The following is a 23,340-nucleotide window of genomic DNA, read 5'->3' as shown; positions in this document are numbered from 1 at the left end:
TTGGAAAAAGTCAGGACCTGCGAATTTTTCCTTTTTGTATTTTACATTTCATTTCTTCATAAATTAAACAAACTCTCTCCTAAAAATGTTGCAATCAAACATAGCCACTTCAAGTAAAGTACCTGAAGGAAATAGAAATGCTCTATATTGATTTTTTTTTCTAAGAGAATGGTTGCAAACAGTGAAACAGTTAAATAGTTTAAACACTGAAACTGATGGCTACACTCCAGATAAAGACAAAAGCTCCAGCATGATTGTGGTGAATCTGCCAAAGAAAATCCCCCTCCAATGAGAAAGTCTCCATCCATTTTTGCTCACACCATTTTCTGGTATCGACAGTACTGAGGTTACATATGGGTTACCAGTTAGGATAGAGCTCTTTCTTTCCTTCTCCAATGCAAGTTAGATATGAATTTGATCTATTTTTTCCAAGTTACATCACAATTGATTGTATGCACGACTATCAGAAAAAAAATCCCCGAATTAGTGACTGATCTATCGTATCACTGACAAATGTATAATTTTCTTTACTTGTTTTGGTGGGATTTTTTTCCACAGCTTTTCTCTGAGTAATTTTTATTCTCTTCCTGCTCTGAAAACAAAAATATGGTCCATAATCTTCACACTAAACTGTTCTTGACACTAATGCATGTCCTAAAGGCTGAAGGAGAGGACTATGACCTCCCTTTGCTTCTCAGTGTCTTCAGAAGTAGAGTCACAGCAGCACCTGTTACATGTTGCTTGCAGTAGAAGTAACACTACAGACACAATATTAAGCTCTATCTTTGAGTTTCCAGTCAAATTGAGAAGGCAGAAGTCATAAGGAATTCATTATATCTCATTGCAGTTACCAGAGACCAGTGGGGGTTGCTGTTCTGTTCTTTACCTTATAATTCTTTATTAATTGAGTCATGTATCAGCCACTTTCTTATTTAACTTATATAGGCTGTTGAGCTATTTCTTAGGCCTGAAATTACCCAAGCCTCCTGTACCTAATTTTTGAATATCGATTGAAAATTAATATTCTGCCTATCTTCCGAAAATTCCTTACAGTTATTAATTATCTTATTGAAGATAATTCCTTGGCTGACAATTTAAAAATTCCTGCATTCAAGTTCAGATTTTTTTAAAATAATTGGTTTTAATTGTAGCTGCTTTCAATCCCAGCAGTAACTGAGGAGAATAATAAGTTGCTTCCAATATGCTCTCTAATACATCAAACTGAGGCAAGAAATCGTTATCAATTCCATCTTTATGGTCTGTATAGTTACTAACCTGACTACTTTGACCATTTCTGTCTAACCAAAGTCAGAGCTAGTGTTTATTTTTATTCTTAATATATGTGCTTTTATTGATACTGTCATTTTCATACCTTACCATTTTGTTTGGTCTCCAGCGACCCTTAGTTTCCCCAGCTTTGCTCCCTAAGATAACTGCATCTCACCCCTGTAACTGGGGTAGGATGACATTTTACCAGATTTCCCAGAAATTTTCACCTGAGAATTACAGAGCACCTCATTACACATCCCTGGAAGGCAGAGCCTGCAGCTGTACCGTGAAGATCAAAAGTAAGAAGCCCTGGTATAATGGAAATACATATATATGTGTATAGATATTCATGAGAGAAGAAAGTCCTAAACAGAACCCTTCTGCATTTCAGTTTAAAAAACTTTTAGGTGTCCAGCAAGTTGCATTGTTACTGTTTGCTCTATGCAGGCTGAACTGATTTTGACAGTTGCTACTACTAAATAAAAATACTTAATCTCCACCATCTCCACTGGTAGCAAAATGGTTCTAAGTGTATAACTTTCTAGACTTACCACAGTTTCTTAGAAACCAGGGGTCTTCTGTCTTTTTGTTTTAAATTTGCTCTGAAGTCATACAAACCCAACAACAATAATGGGAGCGTTCAGATCAGAATCTACAATAATCCCCTTGTTTGAAGCACCATACAGTTTGAAACTTTATAAGGGAGGAAAAATGCTAAAAGTAAATGGTTGGGAAAATATATAAATTTAATAAAAACTAGTGCTTATCTTGTATTTGTAGACTGCATACCCTAAAGAAGATATGAATGTCCTTCACCTTTACTCTTGACATCATTGGATTGCATATGCTCTTTAACTAATAAGAAGGACTCAATTTTTTGTGTCATATAAACAAGCTGAAAAAGCCATGAAATTTTAAAATCCCCTTGTAGTAAAAGTCTGTTTCAGTTGCAAAAAGAGTATGAGCTGTGTGGAAAAGTCAAGTACAGGTATCCCAGCGATTCTGCTATAGATGGTAAAATGACTTCTAACACTGCAAATGGTGAAAAACACCATGAGGTAGAATCTTCCAAAGAACAGTTCTGTAGTACCAAGAAAACAAGAAACAATCTTGCTTTCCTTGCCCAGCAGGTATAACTAACGCTAGATAAAGAAAAACAAGGGAGAAGAGGGATGTCTAAAGACAAACATTTCAACCAGGAATGACTCAGAAATATGAGCTCATGGTGTAAAAAGAAATCCTTGCATTTTATAGCCCTATGGAATTGAACCGTTTGTCTGTACATTCATGTTTTTCAATTTATTGACTAGGCTCTCAATACTTTAATGACTTTGGCCAAGGACAGAGTAAGGGATGTGAGGTGATGAACACCACAGCAGCAAAAGCTATTCCAAACCCCAGTAGTCACTGTTTTTCCTGCACTCATGTTTTGAACTCCAATAAACATCTGTGAGGTTTCCCTGATGTATCGGAAATAAAAGAGAGATTGATTTGGACTAAATACAGCCTTTCAGGTACTTCTTAAGTTCTGAATCCCCGCCACTGGGATTTTTTTCCCCACAAATAAGTCATTCTTTATAAGCTATGCTTTGTCAAACTTGCACAGCCATAGTGTCTAAGTTACCTTGCTTTCTAGCTCAGGAAATGTAGATATTGATGTAGAAGAACATGAATACAGAGTGGGGCTGTGAGGAGAACTACAAGTTTAAAGTAAAAAAATTTAAGTAAACTGCAACCATTGTGCTAGAAGGATCTTGGCCTCAGCTGGTAAACAGACTCAAGTTTGGCTGAATCAGCTGAACCACAAAGGAACTTATTCATTTAAATAATATAGCCATCATCCCTTCCTAGGTTTGGAGAAGCTGATAGAAAAGATAAAGGTCACAATGATTTAAAAAAAGAAAGAAAGTCCAGAAAGAGAGACAGATAGAGAGAGAAATCTCCATACACCATAGACATTGTTTTGGGGCTACTGTTAGAGTTTGGAGATCTGGGAAGTCCAAATCCTGCAACTACGAAATCACTCTTGCAGCAGTGTCCAGTACATGTAGGACAAAACAGCTTCAAGATATCCTCCCTCGTGGGAATAAAACTTAGGAGAGTCATCCTAGAGCCATCCTTGATCTTGTTCTAAGCAAATGTATTTGGACTAAAGGCAAATGACACCTTTGCTGGCAAACCCCAGCCTGAGGTTTGCTAACAGAGCAGGGCACTGAAAACTCTCCCAGCCCCACTTCAAAAACAGTGTACTGATAAAATTTGATCCATGCAGTAAAAGATAAAAGAAAATTCAATAAAAAAATATAATTTTTTAAAATCCATTCTATCTATCCTAATGGGAAGTGGAAAAGGGTGACACTTTTACTTCCTACTACTCTCTACATTCCTTTTAATTCCTTGTCATTAATCTTGCACTACCTCGCACAGGTGAAGTAATGTATGACACACATTTCCTGAAAATTCATTTACATTGAGATGAGTTCAAATTATTTCTCTGCAATAACTTGTCAGTTGCTGTTGTAATTCTTAAATAACCCAATTCAAAAGGCATTTTTCTTAAGTGAACCCTCTAAAATATTTAACTTGTTATTACACACTGAGTATTAAGAGGACAGAATATAAAACTGATTAGACCAAATAGTCAATAGATTAAATAGACAGTATTATTATTGCTGATACTTGAATCACTAATAAATATTTGAGTTACTAGTTTGATGTATGACCTAACATGTAAGTCACCAGCAATTATTCAGCCTAAGCACAATTTAAGTACAATTTGGTTCAGAGATCTCAGTGAATTTTTTTTTTCCCCACTGTGCCTTGTTGGAAGTTATTTCCATCAAATGAAACATTGCAAATTCCTGTTCCTTCTCTCATGCAGATGTCTTTTCCACAATTTATATAACTCAAGGACGCAAAAATAAAAAAGTGAATCTCCTTTTTCAATCTTAGACGTAGTTTATCAGAACAACTTTTGAGAACCCTGTGGGTTTCCTGTGTGATACTGAAAAGTTTAACATAGTTTTGAAAGTGAGCTCCACAGCTTCCTCAACCTGTTTAATGTTCACTTTATTTACAAGGTTTGCAAGCCATTAAGGTTCTTTCTTCTCATCAGTGCAAAGAGCACTGGTAAAGAGTGAAACCAGGAAACTTCCTTGAGTTCAGAATAACTGCCAGCTTAGTCACAAATATTCTCTTAAAATTGTATCTCTACAGTGCTTTCTTCAGAATATACAAGTAGTTGATGTGCACATTCATACAGAAATGGGCACTTAACAAGCAAGTGAATGTGGGTCAGTTCTGAATTCACTGAATTTCATTTTCCTTGCCATCTGGGCAGAGCTTATGACAGATCACAACCAATAATGATCACTTAGGTAGACCAAAAATAGACTCCTATATAATGATCTACTTTGTAAAGCTGTAGGGATTCCACCTTCTGCAGCTTTGAAATGGAGGGAAAACTTTCCACAAAATATTTTCTGCCACCGCCTGTACCCTCTAGTGTGTGAGGCTGAGTGAATCTTTCTCACAATCATGGCTCTAACCCCATGCCATTAGTACTGATAAGCCACATGGCTGAGCCGTGCTGGTCTTGGGCTCCTCTGCTGCCAGTGGCCGTGGCATGTGTCAGACAGATATGGCACAGCAGCTCTTGCCTCTCAGAAGGTACAGAAGTCTGTAAGAATGGGGAGCTGCAGAGAATCTGTGTAGGCAACAGATTGGTTTTCTCACTGATAGAAGAAACAATATCAAACAAAGAGTGTTAAATAGGTGGGTTGAGTATTTTTCCTCACAACAGTTGGAAAATTAAATTCCTTTAAAAGCCATTCTTTTTCACTGAGGAGTTACAAGCCAGCTCTGCTCCCTGAAGATATTTGTTCATTCCCCCTCCTTCCCCACTGCAGGAGGATTAAACTATTTCTCAGTGCAGTGAGCTGATTAATTTTGTTCAGCCAGTACAGCTCCTTTTTGGGCAGGGGAGTATCATAGATTTACAGTTTTCATTACCTAAGGCTGAAACTGTTAATGAGGTTTATGTTGGCTGCAGGGGGCTGAGGGAAGGCACTGTTCTATTTGAATCACCAGGCTACAAGGATCTCTTGCAGAAGACTCTGGACATGACTCCAGCCACATGCACCCATTACAATGAAATGGTTATTTCATTGCTCAGTGTGAACACTTCTCGCCTGATTCACAAACTATGGTAAAAACTTGGGGCTTTTCCTCTGTGCTCCTGACCCAGGTTAAACTGGTTGTCTTCTCTAGCAGACAGTTTCAAAACCTAACTTTAGGATATGGTCATAAATCCACTGTGGATCTCAGCCCTGTGTGCCCTCTCACATGCACAAACTGGACTAATGTCCTTAAATTGTAGCAATGAGCACCCTTTTTTCTTTTTTTTTTAATTACATAACGAAATGGAAGGAATCCCTTTTATATAGCAATAAAACACTGCCCTGAAGAGTGAGATGTCCCTTCCCACCCTGACTCTTCTGTTTATCCCCAGGAGATATCTCTACCCGCAAGGCACTGATTTGAGCTCAGTGAGAAACATTTGATATATTTCCTGCTGAAGTTGTGCCAGTGTAGGAAAATAACTCACAGGGCTGGACCAGGCAGTGTGAGAGAAGCCAGTACGTGTGCTAAGCCTGTCCCTCTGGACCTACAAAGATCTTATCCTTGTAACTCCACAAGTTGCACCTGCAGCTCCCACATATCACCTGCTGCAGGAATGGAGTTACCCTGGACCTGAGATGTGTTGTGGTTGCAGAGAAACTGAAACAGCTCCTTTTGAGCATGAAATGCATGTATCCCACTGAGAGCAAGCAGCATTTGCTCCTTTGCACACAGGGACAGGTGTCCTTGCAGCCCTCTTCCTTTTACAGCTGGAGACGAAGAAGGTCCTGGGTGGCTCTGGGGCCATGGGCTGTCCCTCCCATGCGTTAATGGGTACATCCACAGCCATCAGTGACCCATGCACACCAGATGCTTAGTATTTATGGAAAAAGAAAACCCTGAGAACATTTACTCTAAGTAGTTCTAGGTAGGAAATAATTATTTTTATTGATGTGCAGAAGCAGAACGTCTCTAATCAAAGGCCAAGTTGCACAGTAAAGCACAACCTCTGATTGATGCAACCACTAAGAAAAGTCAAAGTGCTTTATGAAATAAGGATGTTGGACAGTTCTTTTTTTTTTTTTTTTTTTTGGTCAAACCCGTGCAAAAATACATTGCATTTAATATGTTTATTTGAAACCTAAATGGAGTAACAGTGTTGCCCTCTTCTCAGCTTTCTAGCATATGACAGGAGTAAAAATATGCAAATATTTCAGTGTTAGTTATGTGCCTGCCTGAATAGAACAATATTTTTCATCATATACCACACAGAAAAGAGTCATTTTCATGAGACAGATGATATTCCTGAGTTCCAGTGAAAGAGCAGTTTCTCCTCCTTTGCTGTGTAACGCAGAACACAAGCTTTGAATTCTTGGCTCAGTAGTCACAAGGCTCTTTAGGAGCCAGAGATCAGCACATTCACTATTTGCACTGAAGGCAAAGTAAAAGCATTCAGTCAGTTGATTAAAAGACCCCGAAGAAACAGCGAGCTACAGGCAAGGAGGCACTGCTAGGAATAGCAGAGGGGGCAAGGAGCACTTGGGAATTCAGGTTTTCTTTATTTATCTATCTCCAGGCTTAGACTCATACATATCTGGGAAAATTGTCTTTCACAGACTTAGAGCTGTGAAGGGTTTTGTAAGCTGTTATTATTTTAATCTGACAGGTCACCTACTCAGAGAATTCAGAGCACAAAACACTGAAAACCTTTATCAACTAGTTTGGGGTTGTTTTTTTTATATCAACTGAGCCTCAAAAATATCTAATTTGTGCAAGTTAGCTGTGCAGCAAATGTGCTCAAAGGCAAAGCACTGGGCTGAAATGCTGTGAAGTGAATTTTGCTTCAAAGGATGTAATAGCCCAGCTGTGATGAAGAAGAAAACATGGTTAGATGTGAAAGCATAATAGATATGGTATCCTTGAATACAGGTCTTTAGAGATTAGATTTAAACAACACAGAAAAAACACAAAACTACTTTGGGGCATTCTGATGTAACATAGAAACAGATGTTTTGCAGTGAGTAAAACATTAACAAAACCTCCTTAGAGGTAAATTTTCTGTAGCCAAAACATCACACTGTTCACAGGTCAGTTGATTTCCTCATGGAAAAAGAATATTACCCAGAATTGTTAAACTAAAAATCAAGTAGGATGTCAATAGAGTTACTCAGCATGGGAGAGTAAGGCTGAGAGTTGTTTGATACCGCCAAGGCAAACTACCCTGGTGTGACTAGCCCCTCATTTGGCCTCTCAATAATGTGTTTTCTCTCCCTGAGAGTGGAAACAAATTCAGTGAAATGTAATTTTTATTCAAAGAATAGACCTGTGTTTGCTTTATAAAAGCTCATATCTGGGTTAATTTACAAACTCCCTCCGGGTTATGCTTTGAAATGAAGATTTAATGAAGACAAATATATTCACCCACCCAGAAAAAATATTTTAATTGCTATATCTCTGATATTACCAGGACATCGAGAATGCTGGCAACATAACAGGCACTTGTATTCCATGCAAAGGCAGAAGATTAAAAATGGCAGTGAATGTTGGAAAAAATGTTAAATGCCTGATAAATCAGTCCTATTTGGATTCAGAGCAAACAAACCTCTTGGCTACAATATGTTTTGGCTGAAGCCTTAAAGGGTTACAAACCTGTGCTGTGAAACAGTCAAACATATGCCACAATCCATTCTGTGCAGCAGAAATAGTGTAAAATAAAAGCTCTATAACCATTTTTTTCTGGATGAGTTTCATTGTGGAGATAATTTAGATATTGTGTTGTAAGACATTATTATCATAATTAATAGACTCACTACTGGGTGAAGGGTGAAATGAAAAAAAGCTGTATATGCTAGAGTAAGAGAGAAAGAATCCAAAAATCTGTGATTTGTTTATGAGTCTTTGCATTTTCATGATGCAGAGATGTTACTGAAGTAAAACAAATTCAAGCCAAAAGGGCAGTAATTTAAAATTCCTCTGTTTTACAGAAGAAAAATAAAGAATATAAGAAGTATAGAAACTTAGTATTGAAACTGTCTTAAATAGAGTCCTGAAGTATGAAATACAGCAATTCTGAGTGCTTAATTAAGATCTAGAGGTACAAGATAGATTGAAAATATTTAAAAGGCTCCGACTGAAAATACACACCTTTAATAGTGTAAAGGATAACAAAACAGATACCTTATATTGGAGCCAAATTGAAAATCCTGAAAGAGTTGACAACAGTAGAGAAAGAAATAAACAAAGCAGTGTAATCATCCCTAAATGCTTGGCAACCCAGTATCTCCTGGAATATTACGTTATATCTCCTGGAAAATTACATCCTGGATAAACTACAGCAGAAGACAAGATAAAAGGTGTTGGGGTTCAGCTAAATTGTGTTGTTTAAGAAAAGCATAAAGAGACCAGTGGAAGAAACTGAAAAGTGGCAAACGAGGACAGCTACTACCCACAGAGACTGAAGACAGTCAGGGCAGAGGCCAGGAAGGTTTTGGGAGAAGCCTGACCAATGTGTGGGAAGGATTGCTACAGACTCAGCCAAAGGTGTATAATTTTACCCCTAACTTTGATTCAAGTGATCATCACTTAAGATAAAGGTTAACCATGCAGGATTTCTGGTGCCTCTTTCTCTCTTTGCAGTCCAGTGCTCTTTATTCATTAAGTGTTTGAAGAGGATTTCAAGTCATCTCTCAGGTAGAAGGCAGGAAGCAATCCACCTTACTAGTTTGTCTGAGTCTGAACAAATCAGCATTTCTTGCAGTCTTGATTTCTGATTTACACCTTCAGTTTATTAAAAAAATCACAAAGAAGGGACTTTTTCAACCTCTTGGTGATCAAAGAAAGAGTCTGTACTAGACAAAGTGTACTGCATTGGTGCTGAGAAGATGCATCCTCTGACATCCTCCTCTGTAAAATGATTCAATCACTTAATTTTTGCTGCTTAATTCCTCTGTCAATTCATAACAAACACATGGCAAGAACAAAAATAGTAATAAGCCTTGTCTGAAGACAGATGTCTTACCTCTATGTTCTTCTTGAGACATTCATCCTAAATTACATATAATTGCAGGGATGTTCAGAGGAAACAGTCAAAGAAATAAAGCCATAAGATGCCAGGCTGCAGTTTTCAGACTCTCCATAAATGCAACCAGCATCTTCCTAAATTTATAATCTTCAAATTCATGGAGATGAATTTGAAAAAAACACTATATTTTTTGGTAAGCTTGTTTCTCTGGGCAGAACAGGATTCTACCCCTCTGCTAGTGGTCACTCACATCATTTATAATGAGACTTCTCCAGAACACACTGGGAAAGACCCACCAAAGCACACTTCTGACTTTCTCAGTGTCTGAAAAATTGTTTCAAATCCCTGTCCAAATCAAGGATAGTGCTAACTTGAAGTCGTTTCTCATCTCTCAGAAGATTGTATTACCTCCTGTTGTATGTGGAGCAAATGAATCCATGTCCCACCCGACTGCATTTTGGCTGAGAAGGATGCTCTCTTTGCCTTTTCTAGCATCTAAGTCTTTTGCCAGGTCATCCATCAATGTCTGAAAAAGAAATAGGAGGTTGAAGAGCAATGTGTTTTTTATAACAAAATGCCAGGCGGTGACAGAAGACCACAGGTAGTGGTGGAGATCAAGGCAATACCTGCCTCCCATAGTGAAAATTCATCTTCCACTGGCAGAATCTGCTATCCAGAACATGCACTGCTGTGGAGGGCAGGGTTTTCTTGGACGTGGAGTATCAAACTGGCACAGCAAGAAAGCAACACACTCAGAACAGCTCTAACTGCAGTCTCAGAATAGTTCTTGTTCCTATCTATAGTGTGGAAACCGCAAGTCCTGCATGCCTCTGGCATGGGAAAATTCCTCATCCCAGTAGAACAGAAATGGCAACACCTTCCTAAGAAAATTCTAAAATGTGTTCAGCCTATTTCTTTGTGGAATGCCTTTAGTTTCAATTTTACTTCACATCTAAACTCCACAGCTCAACTGTAAGCTAGAGGTCTAAATGACAGGAAACAAGCCTAAAATCCCATATGTGTTTTCTAATTTTCTCCAATCACTGTGCAAATCAGGGCTATTTGTTCCAGCATCACTAGGAAAAAAAAAAAAACATAATTCTGTACGTTAACTGCACCTCTGCTAAGGCTCTTAAATCCAGTTCTCTGATGGAAAGGGTTTTGTTAATGATAACATGGAGTTCTGACATTGTCACTGGAACAATGCTCCTGGTTTCTGAACTACCAACAAATCACCAATTTGCAGGTGAACCCTTGCCCTGCCTGCATCGACTCCTTCGACAGTCTGTGCCTTTGTGCTCTCACTGAAGTTTCATATTGCCGTACATGCACTGAGTCGCAGCGATTATTTCCTCACTTAAATTGTTTCTTCTGTCTCTGTCTGTCCCTGTTAAGTGAATACAAATGGCAAAACATGTTCACTCACTAGAACAGAGGAAAAACAGCAATATAGCAGCATCTTATTGTCTTTTTCATCCAAGACATTTTTATAACCCCAAACAACCATGACTTCAACCAGTACGCAACTACCATAATTTGAGCTGCTTTTACTGTTATAGAACAGTCTCATCATACTGGATTAGGCCCTGAATAACTATAATTTAGTCCCAAACATCTCTAGCTGCAGCCCAATTCCTCAAAGTTCCTTTTTCCCTCTTCCTCCCATCATACTAACTGTGTTACTGGAAAAATCACTGAGTCAATCAACAAGGTAATAAAACGCTTGGAAGTATGAAAAACAAAATGGGTTACATATAATAAATACATCCTTGCCTTTTGGGGAGAAGAGCAGCCATATCAAGTGACATGGAAGAACAGATTCTTGAAACCAGTGGGATGAACAGTGTCGTCATAGCCCAATGGAAAATTAAAAACTTTAATTGAAATACTTTTGCAGACATGAGAGGCAGAATTTCACTGCCTTGCAACTTTAAATTCATGGAGTAAAATGGTCTTTTTCATCATTCCAAGTGCAGTAAAGTCATAAAATACATTTTTATTGAGGTTGCGACTTTGGTTTTCTTTGTTTTTAGGATTTTTTAAAGGATTTTAATGCTCCCCTATTATTACAAAAAAATTGTCTCGTATGGAAAATACCAAAAATTCTGTCAATATCATGTCTGGAAAACAACAATTTCCCCTTGTGAATCACTAAATGTGAAAAGATCCGACTTCTGAACACCTCAAGTTTTACTTTGCAACTTCAGAACATTTTGTACCATGTAATACGAAATTCTCTTGGGTTCTACTTTAAGGCTTCACAGTAGCCATGAGTTGCTCACTTTCAGAAAAGTAATAAGGATTTGAAAAACAGCAAAAGATTGGAAAGTGCATTCCCCCACAGGATTTGGATTTGAGCTCTGATGTCTGTTTTTCTGTGTCAGTATACTAAAGTGTCCTTAATCAGTGAATGATGTAGGAAGCATTAATTTCTTCACACCTGAACATACCCAAATAACGGTATTTGCAAATGTAAAAACAATTTAGCTTAGAGGAGAGGTCATGTACTGCATTTTCCCTCCAGACAAAGAAATGTAAATTTAATCATACCCTTGATGGATGAGACACCACGAGAAGTATACTTCAGAGGATGAGAAGCAAATGTATGAGTGACTAACAAATACAACTATCACAGATACCAAATTTCTCAAGAAAGATGTTAAAAATTAGAAATTAATTTCTCTTCAGGAAGAAGAACACCTGAGTATAGTCGTCTGGATGTTATTAACAGTGGATTTGGGGGGAAATAAATTAAATAGAAAGGATACTTTGCACAACTAAGGTGTAAATTGTACTCTGAAAAACCACCCAGGAAGATACAGAAGTCCCCTCTGTCTTGTGAGGGAGAGCCTGGCCAGCACACTCAGGGTTGAGTTGATAGAGGTGAATTAATTTTTTGTTCTGCTTTGCTTGCCTGTGTGGATTTTGATTTACTTATCTAACTGTCTTTAGCTCAACCCATGAGTTTTCTCACTTTTCCTATTCTCTCCTACATCCCACCATAGGGAACTGAGCAAGCTTCTCTGAGTTCCAGCTTGGGTTAAACCACACTTTTATGAAGACATAGTAACAAGTAGTTGTGCTGTGTAGGATGAGCTATTCATGGCTCTAACATAGCATTGTAGTATAGAGAAGCACAGGTCTGGTTTGACAGCAGGGCTTATCTGTGTCCTGTGTATGGCTTATAGAGGACTGTGGGCATGGGATGGTAAGAGATGGGACACAGTCTGACCCCAAGGCTCTAAATGACTTCACAGTCAATCAGAGGAGTGAAGACCTGGAGCTGGACGAAACTCCAGCTAACATGGAAAACAAAGAATTATCCAGCATACAGAAGAGGTACCATGTGTATGAAGATTGGATGTAACATGAAGCTGCAAACAAATGAAGATCAAGGTGTAAAAGCTATAATACAAGTTACTCCAAGTGGGTCTGAGGACAAAAATGAAGAAACCATTAACTTGACCTCATGTTCTCTCATCATCTTCTCATTATGCTGATAGTTCATCTTTCTCCACATGTGCAACAAGCTGAAGGCACCAGCCTTGGGACCCAGTGGGTGAAATAACCACGGAAAGGGGAAACTGCAAGAAACTGTGTGCATCACAATTTTAACTGCGTTGTTATTACTGAGGCTTTTTCTCCATGGCAGTATTACTTTTTCTTTTCTTTTCTTTTCTTTTCTTTTCTTTTCTTTTCTTTTCTTTTCTTTTCTTTTCTTTTCTTTTCTTTTTTCTTTTCTTTTCTTTTCTTTTCTTTTCTTTTCTTTTCTTTTCCTTTCTTTTCTTTTCTTTTCCTTTCTTTTTTTCTTTTCTTTTCTTTTCTTTTCTTTTCTTTTCTTTTCTTTTCTTTTCTTTTCCTTTCTTTTTTCTTTTCTTTTCTTTTCTTTTCTTTTCTTTTCTTTTCTTTTCTTTTCTTTTCTTTTCTTTTCTTTTCTTTTCTTTTCTTTTCTTTTTTCTTGTTTTCTTCTCTTCTCTTTTCTCTTTTCTCTTTTCTCTTTTCTTTTCATTAAAATTGGGTTACAAACATTCCTGGATGAGACTGTTAATACTTTAATTATACTAACAGCAAAACATTGGCTTTACATATAGGATGTGTCTCCTTTTTGCCCTTTCCAGTGCTATGACTGCAGTGGAGCACCTGTACTCCTTCTCTACATTAGCATCCTGGCTGATGGGAATTTCACATCTGATTTACACATGCCAGCAAGTGATTCTCTTTTCAATATGGTTTTAGATCTGATATCCTCATTCATCCCATTGGTAAGACACTTTCTACCCACAATTTCTGAAGAGAATTTTTCCTTTCACTTGCCTGTTTGCCACTGCAGCAATACTGCCTGACAGTAACTACCAAGCATATTTTTACTGGATCCTTTGCAGCTTGTCCCCCACTGCATCTCAAGGTGAGAAGAAAAGCAGTCGAGATACAGAGCAGTTTTTCTGCCTTCCCAAAAGTCTACATGCCTAACAAACTGGCCCTCATACAGCTGTAAAAGGAAAAAGCAAGGCTGCTGTTGCTAGTTTGATGTGCCAGTAATCATATTTCAAACAGTAACTCAGAAACTGCAACAGCTTACTTGAGAAAGAAAAAGAGCAGCTCAGCAAAAGGACTTCATGAATTTCAAAATTAAATTAACTTGACCATTAATGTCAAAAATTTTCAGACAGCACTTTATTAAGCCTACCCAGGGCACAAGTATTCACAAATTTTTCAAAACAAAAAATAAAGTACTTTAAGTTGTTTCACTGAAACAATACTTCTGTGACTGCACACACACATAGGCATTGAAGGACTTGTTCTTCCACATAATTTGGTAGTTTTATCATGGTTGTGTCAGACTGGTGCCATCTGTGTGAGGCCATCTCACTTGACAGAAATATGAATTGGAGAAAGAAACAACAGCACCACCCTTGAGAAAGGAGGGAAACCTTTCCATACCACTGAAAGCAGAACATGCAAACAAACCTCCCACTGGGAACAAACCTGTTCTACCCTGTCAACTTGTTAATATGTTTTATTCTTGCCAAGCTGTATGCAGAGAGGTGCTGTGTCATTAGCTAACACAAATCCAGGTTCAAACAGGTCTTTGAAGTGACAAACCTAAAATGACAGGGGATGGAAAAATTAACTGTGCACCCAGCAAGGCTGAGCTCTCTTTAATGATGAGTATAACTGGAATACACAATAGAGCAGAAATATCAGCTTTTAGGCCAATTATACAAACAGCATTCAATGAGTAGCTCTGAGTGAATGAATGATAGTGCAGGGACAGTTCAAAGAATGCTAAATTCTCATGAGAGGGTTGCCTAATGCACAGATGCCTAAGAGCAGGACTTCTAGAGTTACAGCCTTCAGATCACAGAGATTGTCACAGCTTTTTGCCAGCAATGGTGCTGTGAAAATTTGTATCATTAAAGGGTTTAGCTTGTTGACTGCATTGGGACATTTCATACACACATGCAACACTGGGGGCCTGAATTAAAAAATGTAGGTCCAAAGCAGGTAGAGTATTGCAGCTATAGGGAATGGCAGAAATAAAGACTGTGAGGGCAGGAGTAACCAATGGGATTAGACTAGACAAGGTGAAGAAGGAAAAATTATTTATGCATGCAGAGAAGTTAAAACTTGATATGATGTTGAATGGGAGCCATTTACATCCTGCACTTTTTCAGGTGATCAGGCAGTGATCTCCCTTCCCTCTGCTGTAGGAGCTCAGCTCTGGCAGGATTCTCGTATCAGGGCCTTTTCACAAGAACTGATCTATCTGGGTCTCTTAAACCAGATGTGACTTTACACAGGATCTTCCTAAAACCTGTGATAGGCAGCTGGGCTGTGTTAGGGACAGAACCCAACCCAGAGGTTAAAGGGAAATCTCATGGCTTCAAACCCTGAAGCTGTGGGCACTGGGGTGAGCACATCCTGACCTCAGCTGTGACTGGTCTGAGAATGTTTGCAAGCCTGCTTTGAAAACGTCCTGTGCAAGTCAGGCTCCCAGACCCTCATCTGGCATCTGAATTACGGACATTTTAAGCACCGACTGACAGACATGTCAGCATCTTTTGGGCCAGAGAGCAAGATCTGAGCAAGGGCTCTGAGGATCCCAGTGGCACATGACTCGTGGCTTCCGTGGCAAAGATTTACTCTGGTCCCTCTGTGTATTTAGTCCTACACACCCAAATACTTTTGTGAATCTCAGCACTGAGCTTTGATCTGCATCCTCCTTTCCTCCAGTCATGAGTGCTTTGTGATTAGTCTGTCAACGAGCCTACAAGGACTAATGTCACTTATTGTTCTATCTTGGGCACTTTAAACTTAGAAATTGAAGGACCAGAAGTTACAAAGAATACAGACTATACACCTAGGACCTGGGAGCCACCATTAGAATCAAGTGGTATAACAGTATTCAATCTCTTCTTGAAATCTCCTACTGAAGCATCAAAAAGAGGCCAATTCTAGGCTCCTTTAAAAGGCATTTCAAAGCATTTGGGATTTAAAGATGACCTAGTTTGACTTCAGATAACAACTGCAGACAGAACAATAAAACACAGTAACTAGCATTACAAAAATTTATGAAAACTGTATGTTCTCTTTCAGTAAGGAAGAATGTAATTAACAGCAACCAGTGAATAATAGCACAAAATCCCATTTACGTCTTCTGAAAAAACAAGAGCTAAAGAACATTCAACTATAACATGTAGCAATGCATCTACTCAAATTCAAAGAACCAATTGTCCCAAGATCTCAAGAAGATCAAAAGTACAGTCTGGTGTGGCATTTTTCAGAACAATTTTTTTTTTTTAATCAGAGAATGGCTTCTGTTTGAAAAATAAAACATGTCTTCAGAAACCTGTTTTGACAGAACTGTTTTCTCTTGTCTAAGATGAAAATACTGGTGAATAACAAAGAAGGAAACATCATTTTTTACCCACTCTCCCACCAAACCAGTATACTGGGCAATGCATCTTTTTGGCATGGAAAGCATGTTCACAAGCTTGCCACCACTCAGAATTTGAATTTCTTTCCTTCCCTTCTTAAGCAAGTGGTGTGTGAGCTCACTCTGATCCAGCAGGAAGGCACAGTTAGAGAAAACATCTCCTAAAGGAGAGATCAGCACACATCTGGGAGGAGAAAATGTTCAAACCACAATTCTGCATTCATGCAAAGACTTAATCTACAAAGCAGAAGGAACATTATTATTCACAAAATGCTCAGAAAATTTTTGAGCATAAATTTGTTTTTATCTTGCAATTTTTTTTTTCAGGCATCCGCTTAATGCTAAACAATGCTGAGAAAAAGTTAGCCATCAAAACAGATACTGGAACCATTAGCAAATATGTTGTATATGTTTATACTTCTCTTAAAAAATACTGAGTGTACTCCAAACACAACGGCCAAAGAAAACAGCCTTTGGTAGATTTTGTAATACATCTTCCTCCCTACTAATGCCCATTTACCTGCTTTTGCCTCCTGTCAAAACTGGAACCAGATATCATTACAGGTCTAATGCAGCATGACCATTTGTATACTTAAAAAACAGATACACAGGGAGTAAAATAAATATCACTGTGCAACCACAGTTGCAAAATACATGTAGTACTAATTAAAAAAAAAAAAGTAAAACTGTAATTCACATTTCATAGTGATATTATATGAAGCGTGCTATATTAGGCCCTTTTCTTCCTCATCAGGAAGGGTAAAAATAACAATCAGAAGTATCCACTTTATAAGTACCAATGATGCCAGACAGAATACAGCACTGTCTGCAAATTGGGAAGTATTTACACATTTGTGATCTCTGAAATCATATTTCCCTGGTGTTGTTCACATAATGTGTAAGTAAATGGATCTAAGACTATTATAGGGAAGAATTTTGATAGCACTGTAGGCAAATTGGGCATGCAAACTGAAAGGCAAACGCCTTCTCTGAAAAATCTTTAGTATCATGGCCTTCTCTGACTATAATTACCAAACTCTCTTTTTAATTACTTGCTAACCATGACCAGCCTCTGCCACACTGACATAAAATTAGCAACATTTCATTGCATTATTGAGTGGTTCACAATCTTTCTTTTCCAGAAATATGTCGACCTCCTGAAGAATAATGACAAGATCTGACTGTAGAGTAGTATAACTGCACTTTTCTCTGATGTACTTAGAAGTGTCAAGTGTTAAAAGAATAAACAACCCGATAATTGCTAGTTAGAACTAAAGTAGGTCTAGAAGTTGCATTTTGTCATGAAAATTGTGACAAGAGATGTAAAAAAATTACTTTAGCTCAATCATCTTCACAATCTGTCTCAGTAAAATGAAAACCTGAAATCATTGCTCTAGTTCTTGGGGACTGAATGTCTCTAATGCTTTGTTCTAAAAAGACAAATATGGGTGTGAAAATAATGCTTTAAATGCTGTGTTTTCCAGGTGAGAGGCTCAATGCTTCTCCAGGCAAATGCTCATATGCTTTTTATCTAAGGCAGATGCTATTAGCGCTCTCAAGCCATATTTTCATTGCCTAAAACAAATGCACACACAAAGGCAAGTGTCCGTACTAACTCAGGGTCAGTTCCTGCCACTCCATTTAAATTAATGAGAATCTCTCCAGAATATGAACTTCAGCAGTTGTTCTTTATGTTCAACATCAAATTGGCTTTCATAGTGGAATTAATGATGGGAAATCAAATATGAAGAAGTGATGATTTAAACTACAAAATACCCTAATAGGAGCGCTGCTGTAAGAATGTCCTGCACAGTTTTCCTATCAAATGTGTATTGATAATCTATGATATGTTACATGTTCCAGACATAAAGAATAGAGACTATAATTTTCTCATAATTATCAGAAAAAAATACCTGTTTATTTGACACACGATTGATTTCTATTCCTGAAGCAGAATGAAGGTGTAGGCAAAATCCTCAGCTGGCGTTCACAAAAGAGACAGAGATTCCCTCCTCCTTCAATCATTTGACTCAAAGCCTTTGCAAGGAAGTAGGTTGGCACTGAGATGAAGGCATATTTCTCTCTTTCAGATGGTTTGTAAGTAGCTGAGGGAGAAGGCAGAGGCAAACAAACTTCAATCCAAACCAGAACCTATTTCAAGCCTTGGGCAATGCTTCACAATAGCCCAGCACTCAGGAACATGAAGGACTCCTTACAGTGTCAAAGTGGGTAGGTAGGTGCCCACCTGGGGACTTTGCTCATTTTCATTTCACATAGCTATTTCCTAAAAATTATTTATTTTAAAATGTAGGGTTGATGTTAAATGCCATGTTTTGATTAAAGATATCAAAACCATTTCAGCTTCGTAAGTTTATATCCAATTTTCTTCAGAGTTTTTGTTTCTCGACTTTATAATCTAATAATTTTTTAAGTTCTCAGGTTTTCTTGGTTACCCACGCACTCCTCAAATCTGCATTGCTTTTTGCCAACGCTGTAGGTTTAGACACCAGACAGGCTGCAGCATGTTCTGGGTGGGAGAAACCTCCTTTTTATTACTGGTCAATCAGGCAACTAAGAATACAAAAGGCACGAAGACTGAAAAAAGGCAAAAGTAAGAGATCTGGCCATAGCTAGCCATAACTAGACTCTATCCCTATCCTGGCACTGGCCATTGTCACACTTTTGATGGACAAAAAGCAAAAGAAAGCTTCACTGAAAGATAGTATAGAGATGTCTTTGCATATGTATTTAAGTCTGCTCCAGACTGAGTGTACTAGGTGGGAAAGCTGAAAAATAATTGAAAATATAATAAACAGTGCATTCTGGTAAGTAATATTTTCATATTGAAATAAAGTTGTGCAACAGGATTGAGAGATGATGTAAGGAACTTGAAAACATCTGAACTGTGTTTGGTCCTACCAGAAATAGGGACCCAGTGAAGAAACCTATCATCTCAACTGGTGACAGGGTGCGTTGGTTTAACAAAACCTGGTTAGTGGGGGCAGAGAAAAAAAAAGAAAAGAGCTGCTCTAAACTTCTATGCCTGGCACAGAGACAATTGCTGAAAGCTCTGATGCTAGGCAGGTTACTAGTCCCATTAGACAAGCTGGTAACATGATTGTTACAGTCGGGATACTGTAACGCGTGTATCAGACAACGAGGCCCGTGGAAAAGAAATATATATGGACTGATTCTTGATAGATGTTTCAGAGATGTTTATTTCTCCAGCCGCATGGCCGGGGCTCCGCCGAGGAACTGCTCAATCACGGGACCCGAGGGTCCTTGCCCACGCAGGGGAACACAAAACAACCCATGGGAACGAGGCTGAGCAGGGGCAGGGAAACCCCGTGTCTCCCCCCCAGGGCCCCTCTCCCAGGGCTACATGGTGGGGGGGACGGACTCCAACATTAAAAAATGGTATAATGTTAAACAAAATTATGGATTTATAACGAGATGTGACAACCAAGAAGACATACTCATTCATAGAACTGCTATTAAAAAGAATAACCCTGAAAAATACATTCCAAGTTTAGGAGATGGAGAAGTAGTAGAGTTCAAAATTGTGGAAGGTAGAAAAGGGTTACAAGCAGCAGAGGTCACTGGGCCTGATGGTGTTTTTGTGAAAGGCAGTATATATGCTAAAAATTGTAGTCATGTTAGACAATATCTGCATTATAAACAGTCCCTACAGTCTCCCTTTCCTAATCCCAGCTTTCCCTTTTACCCTATGTCCTATTACCCCCAGTGTATTCCCAATCCATTTTTTCACCCATGGTTTCCCTCACAAAACCATGCCTTTGCCAATTGTTTTCCCCAAAAATCCCTTTCCAATGCCTAGTGGAGGATGAAGATGGGGAGGGAAGAAACTATTGTTGTTTAGAGTTCCAAGAGGTACAAATGGAAGAAACCCTCTCCTGCCTCAGTTTCCCCACAAAGCATGCCCAGAGAGTCCTGTCTCCCTTCTGTCAGCCTTAAGATGTTCCAGAGAATCTGTTTGGACATTTAAAGACTCAGGAGGGTGGCTTGTTTTGTTTTAAAACTGTTCTTGTTATGTTTATCCAGTTGTTTTCAATGTTAAGTTTTAAATCTCCTTTCATTAAAAATAAAGGGGTGAAATGTTGGGCCCCTCCCCCTGCCATGTGGTCCTGGGAGAGGGGCCCTGGGGGGAAGACACAGGGTTTCCCTAGTGCCTGGTCAGCCTCGTTCCCATTGGTTGTTTTGTGTTCCCCTGCGCGGGCAAGACCCTCGGGTCCCGTGATTGCAGCAGTTCCTCGGCAGATCCCCGGCCATGCGGCTGGAGAAATAAACATCTCTGAAACATCTATCAAGAATTGGTCCATATATATTTCTTTTCCACAGGCCTCGTCTGATTCACGTGTTGCAGTATCCCCATTGTAACACATGATGCCTTTTCCTGGTCTTAAAATCAAGAGTCAAACAAGGTTAGAAGGGAAAAAGGGATTGTACCTTGGTATTTATTTTAAGGATCTTTAGGTGCACACATCCAGGTCGAATGCACCGAAATGCACACCGCAATGCACCCCCACAATAGATCTGGTATAACATTATAGGTCTTACTAAGTAGCATACCTATCAAAGATTCCCCAATGAGAGGCTCGAGTGAGCCCCCCCCTCCCCAGGGAACCTTCCCCTGGATGGTTCTATCTTAGTTTACAAAATGTGTTCTGGAGAGGACCTTGGGCTCTGGGGCACACTAGCCCTTACCTACAAAACCTCTAAAATGTTTAGTCTCCTAGGTGAACAAACAAGTCCAAGAATGTAGGCAAAAAGCATTAAGAATAAAGAAGTTTTAAAATGTATAACGGGTTTAAAAGAAAAGGCAAAAAATCATCATGGCATCAACGCCTCTGTGATGACATATTTAAGAAAGGAGAAACCATGAGAAGTTCTCTCTTTTTCTGATTCCCCTCCGAGGGGTGCTGAGGGGGCCCTCGGGCCCCTTCCTAGAAAGGGCTGCTGGGCCCTTCCTGGTGCAGCAGCCAGGGCCATGCCACCGGAGGGGGACCATCCCAGTGCAGCGAGCAGCCACGCGGCCGGAACCCTCCTGACGCTGGGACCGTGAGGCTGGGCCCCTCCTGAGGCTGGAGCTACCCGTACGGTGCCGGCAGGGACCACGTAGCCAGCAGCGAGAGACGTGGCTAGCAATTCCCCGATGTGGAGCGTGGACAAGATCAACCTCTCGACTACAGCTGACATACACCAATTTTCTTCCAAGCCAGAGAAGGAGGAGTGAGGACACGTGAGGAGGGCCAACATGGTGGCACCGAGGTCAGTGGGGGAAGGGAGAAGAAGGTGCTCCAAGCACTGGAGCTGAGATTCTCCTGCAGGTCGTGGTGAGGACTATAATACAACAAACTGTTTCCCTATAATTCATGAGGTGCATGGGGGGGTGCAGAGATCCATGCACAGCCCATGAAGAAGTGTACTCACGGTGGAGAGCGTGGATGCTGAAAAGCTCTAATCTAGTGAGGAACTTGAACAGAGAGACATCACCCTTGCTTTTAGAGATCGAGGAAGAGAGCCTTCGCTTCCAAACTGGAGCAGCTCATCCTTAAACAACTAAACCCCATGAACTAAAATGACCCACGCTGGGCAGTTGTGGGAAGACTGCATGACCCATGGGAGGGATTTCACACTGCAGCGGGTTCGGGCAGGCTGTTGCTTGTGAAGGTTGAAACCATGCTAGAAAATTTCGCAGAGAACTATCTCCCATGGGAAGGATCCCACGGCACAGCAGAAGAAAGTCTTTTCCTTAAGCATACTAAAGAAAGACTTTTAAGAAGTGAAAGACTAACCAAAACCCCATGTTTTGTTTCCTTGCACAGTTGGTGGAAAGAGCAAGGGACTGGGGAAGAAAGGTGTTCTGAAAGTTTGCTTTCTACTTTCTATTATCCTTTCTACTTTTAGTTCTGTTAATAATAAATCTTCTTTATACTGTTTACGTTTTGAACCTGTTTTGCCTTAAAGTATTTTTCCCCTAATCCATATTCAACTCATGAAAATGCCCCCTTCCTCTGCTAAGATACAGCAGAGGAAAATAAATGAATAGTTTTTCATGGTGCCTGGCGCTTAACCAGCGTCAAATCGTGACACAGGGTCAAACACAATCCCTGAATTCCAGGTCAAAATCTGAATTTCATATCGATGCAATGGTGATACTGTGTGTGTTGCAGGGAGAGCTGGCAACACAATGAATTCTTGTGGACACACAGGAAAAGCTGTAACACTGGCATATACTGGCATTTAATAACTGGTTTCACAGTGGGAAAAGCTAAGGGCAATACTTTGCCCAATCCTTTTTTTGACTGCTGTTTTGGAAGAAAATAATCAGGTACAGCCCTAGATGGAGTGGGTATGACCCACACTGAAGTCATTAGGATAGTTTTTGATCAAGATGTGCAACCACCACAGTTTGTGAAGGAACACAACTGGCTCACTTAATTTTGGTGGCCCCAGAGTACCTGATTCCTTTAAATTCTCTTGAAATCACTAGTACACATTTTAACAAAGCGTTACAATAGAATGCATTTCCAAATTATGTCAAATTGAAATTCAAACATGGCTGGCTGCACTAATACATACTAATGGAGCAAAACACTCATACCCTTAATCCTCACTGACACTTCTGGTTTACATTCTTCTCTCCAGTGTCTCATTATGCATGTTCTCACTACTCTTATAAATTTTCATTGATGTGTCTTCTCCCTTACTTAAAATGCAAACATCTGGATTAAATCAACTAAATTCACCCTGTCAGTTTTGCACTTAGTCAATAGTTTTTAAACAGAGCTTCCAGCTTGTCTGTATTTTCAAACCTCCATCATTAAGAAAACATGAACTCTCAGTTGATAGTTTCACTGTCTGATCATGTTCCTTTGAATGATTTGTGCTGGAATGTAAATATAATCACTCTGATTTGGTATTGGTTAGCAAGCTGCAGATTCACAAGCAAATACAGATATATGGCTACACA

General features: G+C 39.3%; 1 long non-coding RNA gene across 1 annotated transcript in view; it reads right to left on the bottom strand.

Moving 5' to 3' along the window:
• The window catches only part of LOC125326316, a 37,871-nt gene extending 27,958 nt beyond the window's left edge, over positions 1-9,913 (bottom strand). Inside the window, exon 1 of the long non-coding RNA XR_007203757.1 lies at positions 9,818-9,913. This is a non-coding gene — a long non-coding RNA (uncharacterized LOC125326316). The remainder of the gene's footprint in view (positions 1-9,817) is intronic.
• Positions 9,914-23,340: the final 13,427 nt, after the last annotated feature.

Source organism: Corvus hawaiiensis, chromosome 5, assembly GCF_020740725.1.
Source record: "Corvus hawaiiensis isolate bCorHaw1 chromosome 5, bCorHaw1.pri.cur, whole genome shotgun sequence".
In the NCBI taxonomy this organism is placed as follows: domain Eukaryota; kingdom Metazoa; phylum Chordata; class Aves; order Passeriformes; family Corvidae; genus Corvus; species Corvus hawaiiensis.
Note: the sequence above shows the minus strand (reverse complement) of the source record. Positions and strands in the feature narration are given on the sequence as shown.